General features: G+C 33.9%; 1 protein-coding gene across 5 annotated transcripts in view; it reads right to left on the bottom strand.

Annotated features, from left to right (window-relative positions):
* LOC111059182 (protein C-ets-1) overlaps positions 1 to 13,878 on the bottom strand; it is a 229,077-nt gene that overhangs the window by 162,291 nt on the left and 52,908 nt on the right. The gene's annotated exons all lie outside the window — the stretch shown is intronic.

Below are 13,878 nucleotides of genomic sequence, written 5' to 3'. Positions count from 1 at the left end.
AACTTAGTACTGAATAAACCTATTTAATTGTAATTCATTTAATTCGAAATTTTCATAAAAACAGAAAGTGGCAAACCATGGTTCTTGTAAAAAAAGATTTGAGAATGCATAAATAGAAACACAACATTGTTGTAAAACAACGTTCAAAACTATTGAAACATAAAATTATGAAAAAGCAGCAAATTGAATGCAATCATCAACCAATCCAGCAGATGTTTGTGTGTATCTCAAGTCCATTAACCTCAAATGTCAACTTCGAAGCTGGCTGAAATTATAATAATCGTAATCGCAGAGACACTTAACATTTTTAGGAGGCCTAATTTTAAATCACACCTACCAGAACCCATAGTATTGTGATTTTATTTGACACCAGTAGTTACTATCAGATTGTACAGGATGCACGAAGACAACACATTTAACCCTTAAAAGCCATTAAGTGCACCCGGCTTGTCTGGTGTGGACGGTTGCTGGTTGCTTGCGCAAGGGCGTTCTTATGTTATGTAGGCGACAAGACGAGGCCGTTTTGTTTACACATTCAAGTCCACATCAAGCGAAGCCCACGTCTCAGACTAAGCATCTCAAATCGCAGTCTTTTATAGTTTAAATGGACAATTTGGTATCTGATTATGTGCAAAGCCTACTAGATGATTTTATCATTTTCCCCTCCATAAAAAAGTCTCTATGAAGAAAGTAGATAAGAGAATACTTATACGATTGATACGACTCATTATAAAGATGATTTTATTCTAGGCTATGAAGTAACATGTAGATCATGTCGGGAGATTAGAACTCAAATAATATTTCATTTAATCATAACAAATTGGTTAATTCATGCTCTTAAAACATTCTGATTTGTGAAGATAGAAGTGTAATCTGAATAATTAGTGGAACGAGATCCCGAATTAAAGTTCTACTAATAAAATAGAAGTGATCAAACGTATGGAAATGTTTTATACTACAGCATTATTAATTTAAAAATTTTGTTCTATTAATTATTTTGTGTTGTTGTGGAAATGATTTTGTGGCTGATAGATATCCATATTAAATAAAAACGTCTTGATATTGTAAAAACTCAGTTATTTATTAAAAAAGTTTGATTTACTATGTTCGGTTGTTACACTATCATCAATGTCTACTAAACTGGAAGCTTGAACATTGAGCAGCAGAATATAATAGTATAGGTGTTTGAGTGAATCTCTGCGATTGGACATTTGCTACTCTCCAATGGAGGTTGAGCTCGACTGTCATTGGTCGAGACTTTAGATACGTGTCTAGTCTCGGCCAATGACAGTCGAGCTCAACCTCTATTGATGAACAGCTAATTGTTAATCGCAGAGCTACATTCATACTATTATATTCTGCTGTTCAATGTTCAGGAGTACAGTTTACAAGAGATAGATAATGGTAGTGACCAAAACTAGTATCTCAAATTGTTTTTATAAAGTGGTTTCGAAAACATCAAGTTATCGTTTTCATTTGTTTAAATTTGTATCAGTAATGATAATGCTGTACATAAATATGTTATATGGTTATCAGACATAATTTAGAAAAAAATGAATGACCTGAAAACTCCTTTACAAAACTGAAAAAAGGTCTATTATTCCAAATGCTTTAGTATTTATTGATTCACCACGACGCAATATGTGTATAATCGCAAATAAAATAAGCTATGTGAGAGTGAACAGTCGAAGTTGTGGGTTGAGTATGGAAAAGCTCAAATGTCTACAGCCGTCATATCACAACCTCTAGATACCACGGTTTACTCAATTTGTTTGATAGCAATGTTTACACATCCTATAAAACGTAACAGTTTCACAATTGATTGTTCGCAACAATCTTCAAGTTCGGAAGGTTCAGAATAAACAAATATTTGAGACTACAGACCAGCTTGAACAGAGTTAATGTGTTTTAAAGCACATACTGGCTGAACTTTGATCGAGAACAGGGTTGCCAGTTGCCAGATGTTTCATAGATAGCTCACAGCCACCGATCTTCTCACAATTCTCTCAGTTAATCGCTCAAAATGTAGTCGAAGGTATAAACTGAGACTGTGAAAGACATAACAAATAATACTGTTAATACTTCTAATGAATAATTGTGTATCTTGAATCAATAATGTAATATAGTAATACAGTAATACTGTAATATAGAAATACAGTAATACTGTTGACAGTAATGCAGTAATACTGTTGACAATAATACAGATATACTGTTGACAGTAATACAGTAATGCTGTTGTAAGTAATACAGTAGTACTGCATAACAATAGAACTCCTTTTTACTTTCCTTGCCCTATTACCATAGGTAAGGAAAGTATTGCTTTCCAAAAAAATTTAAGGTACCCTAATTTCATGTTTTCTATACGTTTCATTACTTTCCTTGCCCTATTACCATAGGTAAGGAAAGTACCAAAAAAAAAGTACCAAGCTTTCCAAAAAATTTAAGGTTCCCTAATTTCACGTTTTCTATACGTTTCAAGGTCCCCTGAGTCCAAAAACATGATTTTTGGGTGTTGGTCTGTGTGTGTGTGTGTGTGTGTGTGTGGTGTGTGTGTGTGTGTGTGGTGTGTGTGTGTGTGTGTGTGTGTCTGTGAAAACGATAACTCCATTCCTAATTAACCGATTGACTTGAAATTTTAAACTTAAGGTCCTTATACCATGAGGATCCGACAATAAGAAATTCAATAAAATTCAATTCAAAATGGCGGAAAAAATGGCGGATAATGGCTAAAAAACATATTTTTCACGGTTTTCTTGAAAACGGCTCTAACGATTTTCTTCAAATTTATACCCTAGATATATAAGCCCTATCAACTGACATGAGTCTCATTTCTGGGAGAATTGCAGGATCTCCGTAATATTCCTGAGAAGAATGAATTTTGTTAAATTTCTATCACGATTTTCTCAAAAATGACTTGACCGATTTTTTTCAAATTCATACCCTATATAGTTATTTATCAGCTCTATTAACTGGCATGAGTCTCCTTTCTAGGAAACTAATGGGGGTTTCACCCCATCCTTGAGAAATTTACTTTGTAACCTCCTTCTCGTGCGTGAGGTAGGTAGGTAGAGCAGTTTATTCAAAAGAACACCATGTCGATATTTTATTTGTAGAACAGCTGGTTTGACAACTTTTAAAAAATCCTCAAATTCCATAATAATTCAAACAAAGGAAAATGAAAACAATAACAATATTATAATCATAGTTTTAATTATTTAGCCGCCAATCGGCATAATGTTATTCCCCGAAATTATCCTCTTTTAAGAATGAGCTTATAGATCAATGAGCAAGGAAAGTTGTGTGAGTGCGCCACACCAGATATTTACAATTATTTTTGTCAAATGTGAATGTTACCAAAAACAGTAGAAAGCTTGATTTTAATAAGAATAAGATTTGATGGCTTGAGAGTTGAGATATAAATTCCGAATGTAGGATCAGCGGAAAGTGATGGATGAATTTATGAAAACTTTTAGAGCTCTGTTAGAATATCGGAAAGAAACCTACAACAACGGTTTTTGTTAACAAGTAATATACAACGCAAATAAATGAAGCGAGAAGTTCAAAAAGGAGTAATGATTTAAAACTTTGTTTTGGACTCTTTGAATAAAAACATGAGAAGGAATTAGTGCATCCAATCATAGAGTATTCATGAAATAGAATTTCAATAGTCCAACTAATAGAAAAATACAACTATGAATAAACAAGTAGGGAATGATAAGTTAGGAGTTGAGATAATGGAGCCTCAGATACCAATATGGATTTGACCTAGACCTAGACCTATCCTAAACTCTTATCTGCAACTGAATTTCAAAGTGTCAACGGAATAACTCTCCTCAACAAGTAGTAGACTTGATACTTAACATACAATACTGAGCCATTATCGAAAATCTTCCATATTTCAAGAGCTTTCAACTCAATCTTTAAGAACTTGCTTTAGACAACATTTTTGATGCACTTACTGTGCATTATTGAAATAACGACAAGCAATAAACTAATTAATTAAAGGCACAGCACCAATAAGAATAAGAATAAGAATAATTTTATTCCATTAAGGCAATATACAATGCAATAGGAAACGTCAATAAATATAACAAGAAGTCAATAAACATCAATAAAACTATCACAAGAAAAAATAACAAACATTATAAAAATATGAATCAGGGGATATAAAGCACTATGAGAATTAATAAAAGCAGACCTAATACAAGAGAAATGACATATCAATTCTTAAGTCTAAAATAATCTAGCACGGGCAGATGAATGAACTCGGGAAAGGAATAAATGGGATTCTTTAAAAGGAGATTCTCCAATCTTTTCTTGAATGAAGCAGTGGTAGTTCCCTAACAGTGATAGGGAGGATATTGAAAAGTTTCAGCGATAAGTGTCCAGGACTTGTCAATATTTTACTTAATCTTGTATAGGGCACGTCTATTCTGATCCTATTCCTTGTATTGTAGCTGTGAATGTCCTCTCTACAATGATGGTTGTCAATATTTTTCCTTACATTCATTAAGAGTTTGAAAGCCACCATCCCATAAATAGTCATAATATTTTCACTTATGAATAGTGGCTTACAGTGCTCTAGATAAGCTGCACCAGAAATAATACGCAATGCCTTCTTTTGCAACAGTAGCACCCTTTGAACTTCTGGAGCACAACCCCACAACACCAATCCATAACTATAGACACTCAATCAATAGACAGTTGATTTTGTTATAGTAGTTGGTTGTCTAAGTCAAAAGCATGCATCTGAAGGTCAATGATACGTCCATTAGTAAAAGTATGAAAAAGGATGGAGAGAGTATCTTAAAAAATATCATCCTTCCAAACGCTACAGACTCGAGATCCTCTTATTGCATAAGTTTTGAACATTTTCAACAAAATAATATCCTCATCAGTTGTGAATACGACGGAATAACAATACTACATTGTAAATTCACTATTTTCCAATTAACGTCATACTACTAAATCCGTATAATCACGTGTTTTGTAGATACAATAATGTGAGGATAAGAATAGTAAATACACATAATACGCATAATAAATTTATGAGGGATTCTATTGAAAATTAGAACTCGGGGAAATATAAGAGATAATATCCAAGCAATATTTAAGAGTAATTAAAAATGTAAAACGGAGCAGTTAACAGTATAATAAATCTTACACTATGTACTTATGTACGTACATCATGATCATGAAATCCCAAATCCGTGTTTTTCAAGACGTGAAGAAGATTGATGAAGTGTATCAAGTTTCAGAAAAGATATTTCTTTTCGAAGATAATTTTTATACACCAGGGAAGGAGGCACTCAATGTTTGTTATCAAAGCTTCAGCAAAGGAACAGTTAAAGCCTTGGATCCGTCTCCTAGCAACCCGCTTTGAACCAAGCCGATAAATGGTTATTTCTTCAATTACTAGTGTTTTCACAAGAAAAACGCCAATTTCACAAGAGATCTGACCTGAAAACTTATCAATTCCAATTTTTACTACAGTACCTACTGAGAATGAAATAGATTGAAATCAATATTCATTGCTTGAAGCTGGGAAATTAGTTGAAGTTAGCTGATGAAATGTCGGTAGGTGAACAAAATTTTATAAATACATTTTATAATATTGATATAGAGGATCAATACATTACATAACTTAAATAGCAGAGAACACTTAGAAACTTACATATTTCGGCAGCTGAGCTGCCTTTTTCCAATTTTGAAGACTGGAATAGTCATTCTATGTGAATTTATTGAAGTTATTTCAGTTATTGCTTGATAATTTGATACCTTGAGAGCCCGGACTCATTATACACTAGTAGTTCTGTGAACAGTAGACCTCGCGCTCAGTAAGTTACATTGACCTGTTGCTATGTTTTCTCAAAAATTAATAAATAATTAATCAATTTTAAATGTCTAGAAAAAATCCTAAATAAACAAAGAGCTTCCTTCCAAACGCTACAGACTCGAGGTCCTCTTATTGCATAAGTTTTGAACATTTTCAACAAAATAATATCCTCATCAGTTGTGAATACGACGGAATAACAATACTACATTGTAAATTCACTATTTTCCAATTAACGTCATACTACTAAATCCGTATAATCACGTGTTTTGTAGATACAATAATGTGAGGATAAGAATAGTAAATACACATAATAAATTTATGAGCAATTCTATTGAAAATTAGAACTCAGGAAAATATAAGAGATAATATCTAAGCAATATTTAAGAGCAATTAAAAATGTAAAACCGAGCAGTTAACTGTATAATAACTCTTACACTATGTACTTATATATACGTACATCATGATCATGAAATCCCAAATCCGTGTTTTTCAAGACGTGAAGAAGATTGATGAAGTGTATCAAGTTTCAGAAAAGATATTTCTTTTCGAAGGTAATTTTTATACACCAGGGAAGGAGGCACTCAATGTTTGTTATCAAAGCTTCAGCAAAGGAACAGTTAAAGCCTTGGATCCGTCTCCTAGCAACCCGCTTTGAACCAAGCCGATAAATGGTTATTTCTTCAATTACCAGTGTTTTCACAAGAAAAACGCCAATTTCACAAGAGATCTGACCTGAAAACTTTTCAATCCCAATTTTTACTACAGTACCTACTGAGGATGAAATAGATTGAAATTCATCGCTTGAAGCTGGGAAATTAGTTGAAGTTAGCTGACGAAATGTCGGTAGGTGAACAATGCTTCACAAAATTTTAATAAATACATTTATACATTTTATAATATCGATATAGAGGATCAATACATTACATAAATAGCAGAAAAGACTTGAAAACTTACATAATTACGACATATTTCGGCAGCTGAGCTGCCTTTTTCAATTTTGAAGACTGGAATAGTCATTCTAAGTAATTTTATTGAAGTTTTTTCAGTTATCGCTTGATAATTTGACACCTTGTGAGCCCGAACTCATTATACATTATACCTTGTGAGTCCGGACTCATTAGACCCCATTTATACATTATTTTATGATACACAAATTATATTATAGAGGGGAAAAAGTTTTTGCAAGGCAGTTCAGTACTTGAAATGCTAGGAAAAATAGTAAAAGTTGGTTGTGAATGAAATGCCAGTAGGTAAACAATACTAGCACCCACAAGGAGAATAGTGAATGAAACGGTACAGAGATTTAAAAATAGCGCTGTAAATAGCTCTGTGGGGATCTCAGAAGAGAGTGAAGTTTAGACAAAAGAGAAAAGCCCTGGGCATGCATGTTGGTGGTGTTTTACTTCATAAAAATGATCACTGGAGAAGAAACTGTGGTTGTGAGCGTTCGTGATTGTGTGTGTGTGTGTGTGTGTGTGTGTGTGTGTGTGTGTGTGTGTGTGTACACTTGTGCCTCAGACTCTCTCATCTCGTAGGCGAACCGGCTAGGATTAGTGGGTGGACGGGGTGAAAGGGTGGAGGGTTCTATGAGAGGTACAGAAGGATTGGAAACGAATAATTTCAATACATATTTGGAACGAGGAGTAAAACCGGGACAGCCGTAAGCTACAGATTGCAGCAGAGCAAGCGCTGGATACATGAATGGATGAATTTGTGAATGAATAAGAACGGGGAGCAAAGGGGGGAGGCGAGAAGAGCAGGGGGCCCCGCGTGAATGAGTAACCGGCCGCGGGGCCACTAAGCTGCTGCTTACTCAAGTTAAGCAGGAGAAGCTAATCTGACTCCTGTCACTCAGTCATTCTCTTTTTACTCTAAAACTTCTTACTCTGACAGAGTTAGCTGTGTGAGCTCATGTGAGTGCTCACACAAAAACTTATCTGTTGTCGGAATTGTCATGCAATCTAATAGTTGTTTTGGTTTTCTCATATCATCACCCACCAACAAGAAAGAACTGATGAGGGTATCGTACAGCAAAAAATTACCAATTGAAACCAACAAAATACAGTAATTGCATACATGAAAAACAAAGTAGTAGACACTTCATGGAACCAATACTCAATTAAAAACGCTGTACACTCAATTTGTATCACTGTTTGGTGTATAACATTCTGGATTAATACATTCAACTAATGATACTGTTAATTATATTGTAGTCACCCACAAATTTTATCAAACTCCATAAATATCATATCCCATGTAAAATTATTGCAAAAGTTCGCATTCCATCTGATTCTTATGCACACGCATCTCTTTATTTCTGTGATTGTCTTTCCCAGTAGCAAAATCTTTCACTGTAGGATACTAAAAATTCAAAGTGAGAAATTATTACTGCTTACTAATAGAGTTGGTCATAGAACTACATGAATACTTGCTTTAAATTACTCTCATCCATCATTCCTATTTCATGAACAAAACCTGCATAATATTGTAGCGTCAAAAAACTCAAGCCTGATTTATCACTGATTGGCTTCACTTTACTTACGGAAATGTTTAAATTCTGCTATTTGCCATTATCTTGCATAAAAATGAGCTGCTGTAGCGTGGGAGAGTGAATGGATTGCTTCAAAGTCAATGACCCGTTTTTATTATATTTTTATTTTATAGTGGTGTATATTTTTCGTAGTAAGAAAAGTTCAACCACCGTGACTACAAAGGCTTTCCCAATGATCACTTCTTCTCATTTCTTTTCAATGATAACTTGAAAAGAAATTTAGAAATACTAACATTGAAATTTGAAAATCTAAATAACATTGAGCTTGAAATTCGGCTTCCCTTTTAATTCCAATCATATTTCTCAAGTACACATTTAAAAAACCTGAACGCTCCTCAAACGTTTTTCGACGTTCGATTTCTTTTGTTATTGTTCTCCGTTTGTGGCAGTCATCGTAGACTGGAGCTTGAGAAGGTGGGAGGTTCCGTAGAAGTACACCTCCACTAGGGCCTAAAGATCTCGCATCTAGCTGCACTTGGTCAGAGACAGACCCCGTCAAGTTTACTGTTGGGCTTCCATTTGGCACTGGCACTGGCAGTGCAGCTATTTCTGTCCGTATCCCAATACAGTTCACTCTCTCACTTGTCCGTCTTTCTCGCTTTTTATCCTCCCTCTCAACAGCACAGTATTGCTCTCAACTCTTACTCATTATTTAGCCTTAATATCACAACTCATCCGTTACTCCCGCCGTGTTCTAAATCTTTCCTACGGTTATAACTCGTACTCAGTTTCCGACTTCTTTTGTTACAGATTTATACTCTCGTCTCTACAGGAGCATTTTCTTATTCTAACTTGTATTCATGTCTGATGCCAAACTGTACCAACGTTATGTAACTTCGATCTTTTTTAACAATTAACATCACGAGAGCCAATCAAAGAAGGTTTTTTCGAAAAAGGCTTCTCTAATTGGTTCTCATGGAGTTAATCACGATTAAAATTTAACCGACTCTTGTGCAGCCTGCACTTATTTCGTTTTCAGTTCAGCCAGTGTTGATATGACCAGAGACAAATGATCTAGGTATCTTTACTCGATGGTCACTACGATCCTGTTGCCCAAAGCAAATTGGCATCAAGACAATGGGCCATATGAATGAAATTGAGCATTTGCTTATACTTCTAAAATATGGAGCATATGCTTCATTTTCTATGAATAAACGTGAGCAAAACCTTTTGCTCATGCTCATCAAAAAAATAGTTTGAGCATTTGCTCAAAAGTAAAAGCTTTTGCTCAAAATTGTATGAATAAACTAGAGCATTTCTGCATTTGCTCAACTGTTGAAGCAAATGCTTCAAAAAAGGTGAGTCTACTCTGGAGTAGCTTTTCACCTTTTGCTCATAGTAAAATGGCTCAACTAATTCGTGTGAGTAAGAGGAAACTATAACAGATACGATCACAACCAATAGTTGAAAACTATAAAACTATTTTTAGATTCAACCATGATATATATCACCATTATTCCTACAAAAGATACCTATCCGATATAAAGATAGCCATCACGAATAGGAAATAGGCATTTAAGAAGATGAGAGTGTAGACGATTATAAGAAGGCTATTGAGATTATAAGAGTGTGCTGAAAATTATTACAGAGATGACATTTTTTCACGCAATTATTTCAAAATTCATAACTCAACTAACCTAAAACTCAATTCATGGATAGAGCAGAGCAGACGACACAAACACAAGCGGTATCTATACTTGCATATTTAGCGCTTACGTGAGCTATAAAAACAAAAAAAAGGCCACAAAGGCGAATCAGGAGATGAAAAATCTTTAAAATACGTGAGCATTTGCTCCAAAGTTCAGGAGCATAAGGTAAGAGTATCAGGTAAAGCTTGTTCATATAAAAATGAGCAAATGCTTATGCTTCTACCTAATGCTCATGAGCAAAACCTTATGCTCCATGCTCATTCTCATGAGCATATGCTTTGGTTTTATTCATATGAACCATTAAATCTACTTGTAGTTCCAGCTGTTCAATATGGCTGTATATTAGTTTATTGAGCTTACGAGAAATCCCATTCACAATGTTATCCTTTTAAAAAAGGCGAAGTAGTGAGTCAATTTCGAAGGCTAAAAGAGCTTGAGCTGTATAATAGTTCAAAGAATATAATAATGTTTAAAGTTTGAATTTGATTGTTGAAAATAGTCGAAATTTATCGTCGAACATACAAACAAATCCACAACGGACGACTAGATTCAAGAACATGTTACATTAAATTACAGCTTACATTTTGATCTCTCTGTCCAGAACAACTTTTTATCATTCCTTATTCATTATTTTACTACTTATACTCATTCCTAAAACAGTGAAGAGCCACTGTGCTGAAAAGTACATGTACCCATGTAAAATATTCATTACGGAGAATGTTGTCCTATAAATTCTAATTATTTATTACCTGTTTTCTAATTTGAAAGAGTGAGCAGTTGTTATAGTGTATTATCAAAGATCGTAGTTTAATATATATTTCAGAACTAAATGTGAAGTGCACAACCTGCATTGGTCTACAGCTAATAGCCAATCGTAGGGCACCAGTGGCACCAGTGGCACCACCCACGCTATATAATTATGTTCTGCTGCTCAACGTTTGAGCTTTCAGTTTACTAAAGATTGATAATGATATAACAACCAAAAGTAGTACTTCGAGATGTTTTTAACAGTTGGTGGTTTTGACAATATTATGTCGTTTTCATTCAATCACAACAACACCGAAAGTCAGCTTTCCATTATTACGAGATTTGCCAATGGTTTCTAAAGTCGCTCTTGAATTTAGTGCCAAAAGGGTTCAAAAATAGTAAGCCATATCTTCTATTTAATGGGCGTAGCACTTGGCTATTTGCTGATCAAAGTGCCAGAAAAGGGACTAATAAATTACAATTGATTTATCTTAAAATAATAACAGCGTTATAATTTCCAGAAATACAATGTCTGTAGCGTAGGCCTATGATAGAAATTATTTCGATTTCATTTTTTTTAACGAATCCATTTACATAAAAATATTAACTTGATGCTGTCTATAAGTTGTGAAATAAAATAGAATCACGTTTTTATTAAGATGGAGTGGCATAGTTTGGACTGTAATGTCCACCCTATGACTTCATTAAGAATACACTTACTGATACAATACTATATACATTGATACAATATAGATCGTATTTGCAACCTATTTCTTTTTCTCTCAATTTCAATTTCTTCGTATAGTGATTATTGTAATTCTCTTGATTGGAGAGCAATTTTTGGGATTTTCCCGTGTGCTCCCATATTGTTGTAAGAAAATAAATGAACAAAATAATTCACGGATAAATCTTAGCCATTGACCAACAAATATAGAATTCTGAATCTAGAAAGTTCCGTTGCATTTCCAACCTCCCCAATAATTCTTAGAAGACAAGATGAATTATTGAAATCCTCTCGAGTCTGAATGAATAAATTGTCAACAATGATAATTAGAGCAAAGACTTGTGGTTGGTTACTGCAGTGAACAACTCTGAAAACAAATATATCAACCTCACCTAGCCTGCAATTGGATGAAGTGAATGTTGTTTTCTGATGAAATGAAGCAGTTGGATATCTTCCAACGACCAGAGAAATAGCCAAAATGATGGCAGATTTTATCATTTCCACTTCAAAGGAGAATTTATCACATGTTACTTTACCGTTCATGAGTCTGAAATTGAGAATATCCGAGTCGTAATCAGTATCTATGGGTTTTTTCTAGAGGGGATGAATAATATTCTGAGAAACATTGCACAAGAATTGAAGTAAGTCCTGGCTCTTCTCACTGTGAATGATTTGTTTCTTGGGAAAAGAAACAAAAGATTCTGAATTTTTAAATAAGAATAATAGCTACATAAGAATAAACTACAGATTCTTGGTTTTAGGTCTATGATTGTATTTAGTTCATTGATATGAATTTGGATTCAATAAATTGTCCTGTAAACTCACTCTAATAAGAAATTCAACATTTTAAACAAACTAACTCAAATATAAACATAAATTGACTATGAACGAGCTCAACATGAAATTACAAGTTTGAGAATAATGTAGCAACATCAATATTTTTCAAGAGATTTGCCAGAATCTTCAACTTTATTCATGAAAGAGATAATTGAATAAATAAGAGTTAGAAGAATAGTTGATCAGTGCATGAAACACACCAGAGTAGGAGAAATTGGAATCAACTGTAGAAATATACTGAAGTTTGACGTCCTAAATATCAGTCAAGAGCAACACAAAATTTCTCTGAACTATCTAAAAGCAATCTCTATTTAATCTGGTAGTTGGCCAAGTTTTTCAGAACCATTCATAAGTTGAGGCAGATTGCATAACATTACCAGAACGATAGCAAGGAGCACATTTGAAGAGTGACGATAAAATTGAAAGATATTTTATTAAGGATGGAATCGAAAACTTAAAATATGATCAGGAATGTCTTATGTATAAGACCAGAGCTGATTGGAAAAGTTGAAATATTATAATTTTTTAATCTGATGATTTTGGTATGAAGTACATTTTATTCAGGATTGAACTCGAAGATGTTTCTAAATAGAAATTGCTTCTAAAAATGAACATACTTTACATCTTATAAAGCATTTTAAAGAAATTTCTCAATCAATTCGAAGATTTCATAGACTGGTATATAGATTCAGAGTGTTTTGAGAATATACCCTCAAAAGAAAGATTCATGGTTTTGTTGTTAGTGCAATTGTATCCTTAAAATAGACAATTTGATAATGACCAGATAGGTTGTCGTCCTTGACACTAGCGAGAGAAAAAACGCAAGAGACAAAACGAATTTCTTGGTTTAGCAGGCATGATGAACTTGGCTCTTCAGTTTACCTCCACACCTAAACATCAAACAATCTGTATACTGATAGAAAACAAAAGATTCTTGAATGCAAAATACATTAGGTTTATTCGCTGTTGGATAGTGGGCCTACAGTGTATTCTCAATTTGTTTTAGTGTTCATGCGGATGAGGCTTTTTTGCCATTTCTATAGATACAGAAACAAGTTTCAACTGATGCCATAACTATTAGCACTTCACACTTCAAATTATTGTTCTAAATTGCTCATAGTCAGGGGTGCCCACAAGGGGGGGGGGCATGGCGCAATTTGCGCCATCAACATTTTTGGGGGGGCATGATTTTTTCTATATTTTATGTCAACATTTTGAATTATGATTAAAAAATCAAGGTATTAAATAGAGATATCCTAATGTGGTTAATTTTTCCCACCTTTACAATGTTATATTTTGCTAAGTGTAACTCAATATAAAGCATAAGCACAATTGATAATATTTTGTATGCAGGAATTTTAGTAATTTTAAGCCTATGAGTTTGAAGGTAAATCTTTGACAAAAATAAATTATAACTTCATCATCCACTATTATTCTGATTTCCTTTGCTTCATTTTAATTTTTAATGGTCCTGTGTTTGAGTTTCCTTGCTGTTGCAAGAAATATGCGATATTTTTCTCATTTTCACAGTCTC

Source organism: Nilaparvata lugens, chromosome 4, assembly GCF_014356525.2.
Source record: "Nilaparvata lugens isolate BPH chromosome 4, ASM1435652v1, whole genome shotgun sequence".
In the NCBI taxonomy this organism is placed as follows: Eukaryota; Metazoa; Arthropoda; class Insecta; order Hemiptera; family Delphacidae; genus Nilaparvata; species Nilaparvata lugens.
Note: the sequence above shows the minus strand (reverse complement) of the source record. Positions and strands in the feature narration are given on the sequence as shown.